A 3,384-nucleotide genomic window follows, 5' to 3' on the forward strand; every position below is an offset into this window, starting at 1 on the left:
GATTGTTGTGGTTGTTTTACTATGGTAATAATAATTATGTAGTAGACTTTTATTTATTAGAATAAAAAAACTTTCCTCTTGTTAATGATTTACTTCTGTAATACTGGAAGTTGGTGTTGAAAGTTGAACTTTTGATAACTTTTTCTTTATCCAGTCTGCTTTGCTGTCAGCAACCTACATATAAAATAATCCTCTACTTTTAAATAACAGTACAATGACTAGGGGAATCTTCGTATTACTGCGTTTGATTTGGTCACTTATCAAAATCGATTTTTAAATAAAAATCTCGGCAAGCAGCAAAAATAATGATGGCCGTACTGAACTGCTTTTGGAATATTGCTTTTTAAATTAGAAAATTATAACGTTATAAATAAATACTTATTCATATAAAAAATTGTATTTTAAGGGCACCTCGGAACTTAATTAGATTTTATTGGTTCAATATTATTAGATTTTCAAAATATTGCCTCTAATTTGATCAATTTGTTAATTTAAGCCAAAAAAACTACTCACGCTATTCTCTTAGGAAAAAAGGAATTTATTTATTTTTTTAATTTACATTTATTACAAAACTTTTATGATAAAAAAGTATTAGATTAGAGTAAATAAGATACAATAACATATTTGCAGAAACATCACAATTACTGAATCTTCCTTCTCGTTTCGTTCCGATATTGTTCTAATGGCCAAAAGTATAAATTTTCGATTGTTTATATTTATTCGGAAATTTATACGCTAGAAAAAAAAAAATTAACGTGAGGCTGTGTCATGGACACGGCCGTGTGTTGTACGTGAATACGTTTACGTAACGGGTTATATTTTTTTTAACTATGTATTTAGGATGAAATCAAGGAAACAAATCGACGATCGAACACAATCTATGCCTATACAGTCCGTTGTCGATGTTGAAGCGATTTCATCATCCACTTGCATAATTTCAACCGCCCCAGCTGCAGTTGTATTGGACACCCTCGTTGATCCGCTCGGCCGCATTCATTCATTTTCCGAGGTTGACTCGGTCATATGGTGTTTTATGATTACCATTCGATTGTTCTTGAGTAGCCCTTTCCAACCGTATACGATCTTTGTATTTGGTTTTGGCTTTTCGACGCGTATAAGGCCGACATTATATATTTTTGATAATATTTTTTTATTCTAACACCTTATTATATTCACTGTCACAATTTTACACTAATGTTTTATATACAATCGATAGATTGTGACGACAGCTCACGATTAAAACTTAAACGAACATCGTAGCTTCTCCGACTCAAAAGTTATACAAAGTTGCAAATTTCGATACGCAGCAAAATGATCTCAAAATGGCGGCGCTTCCCCCCCCCCACCACGCGCGATGCGTCACAGTCCTCGCTTATCGTAATGAATTCTTTGATCCTTTAGCTATCCAGTGGTCTAATTTAATTTTGGATGTAGACGATAGATTCAAAACTATAATGCCAAACTGTATTCCCCGATTTTGTTATCATTAGGTTTTTTGGATGATAGCAAATTTAAAGACGTATTCACGTCAAAACAAAACAAACAATGGGCTGCATTTTTACTGAGAAACTTGCATGTCAACACATAGAACACTACAAAGGTTTAGTTCAATCCTGCGCCACTAGGTAGCACGTGAATGCTCAATTCTGTTTGTTTTTTTTTTTTTATAATATAATAAATTTGACTTCCTTATTTTAGGACAATCTACTGTAAAATTGACTACCGGTCCATCTAAAAGAGTTTTCAATTAATTAAACAACTTGATAAACTACCACTGTTGTGTGCTTCTTGACCTATGATTTCGGTAAGAATATCTTGCCAGGATGTTGGTCAAGAGCGTGGCTTTGTAAAAGGGAGATCTCCCGTTCGAATTCCGCGTATGCAATCATTCGTATTACTTAAAAAACCATACTACTTGTTTAGATAAAATGTAGTCATACGCGGGATTCGAATTGGAAATCTTCCACTTTACAAAGCCACGCTCTTGACCACCAGACCAACACCCGCCCATCCCTTTGCTCAGATATTCTTACCGTAATCATAGGTCAAGAAGTCTTGCATACTGGGTGCATTAAAATGATGTGATGGTAGCTTTTATTTGATGATAAAACTTTATCCTGACTCATCCGTAACCACTACATTACACTACATGTTTTAAAATCTTCAATTATTATTATTTTTCTTCATGCGTCACCAATAAAATTTTTTGCAATCAGAGGACATCCCAAAACGTATATTTCTGGTGGAAAATTAATATTGAAAACCGTTCACGAATAGATAAAATTGTAACTTTGATCTTAAATATCTCAATTAATATTAAGAGATATCGAAACATGATCAACATTATTTTTCACAGTTTTTTATGTAGCTCTTATAATCATTGTCAAAACCAGTGGTCCTTACAAAATCCCAATCAGGTTTTTGTCCGTAACTCCGCCAAAAATCAAGATACAGCATCGGGGTGAGAAAATTTGAAAACTAGACCAAAAAAACATATAGTTTACTTCGTGGGTTTTTCCGAAATTCCGCTTTCATAAAAAGTTTATTAGCGATTGGTGCGTTTTAAATGGATCCATATACCTTTTTCTCACAATCCGTTTTTTGCTTCTAAAAACATTCTTTTTCGTTAAAACTCACGCAAATTGTTCCTACTTTTTTTGTTTTATAAAGCTGCACTTGGTTTTTTTAATTATCAATATTAAAATCACATTAGATTTACTTCACATTAGATTTATGGATATTACTTACTGGTTCACCCTTTATATTAAAACAATTCAATTCAGCTGTTAAAGAATAACTGACTAGCTGGTTATAAATCAAATAGATTCAAGAAAACACAGGTGTTCTTGTCGTAAGACTAATAAAATAGTCTTTATAAGAAAGAAATTTGAGCAAAATTATACTTATTAATTTCCTCTTCGAAGGCTTTATTGCTGGAAACATTTAGACAAATTCAGAGGCCGACTAAAACTATTTTTTTTTTTAATAAACAGAATGTCCAAAGATTATTTTTCTTCTGTGTATTGCCGTATATTTGTATGTGTATATGAAAAACAGTAAAACGGATTCCTGACTGGGAACAATCAGTCATACTTTAAAGTTTTTACAGTTTAAATGAAGCCCTAAATTTACCCCTTGCACCACATCAATCAAATGAATATAGAGTAGACAATATCAAACTCCATATACGAGAAAAAAGTCAATTCTAACTATGAATTAATTTAAAAGAAAATAACAGCTAAATTTTTTGCATTTTGAAACAAACTTTAAACTCAAGTTTTAATATTTCGCCGTACATTCGCCAGATCTGCATGAAATCATAACTTATAGGCAATATCAGTCTCTATATGAGAGTTCAAAATCAATTTAAACGATATGCAAGAA

Source organism: Rhodnius prolixus, unplaced genomic scaffold, assembly GCF_049639745.1.
Source record: "Rhodnius prolixus isolate KJV_2025 unplaced genomic scaffold, Rpr scaffold_17, whole genome shotgun sequence".
Lineage (NCBI taxonomy): Eukaryota > Metazoa > Arthropoda > Insecta > Hemiptera > Reduviidae > Rhodnius > Rhodnius prolixus.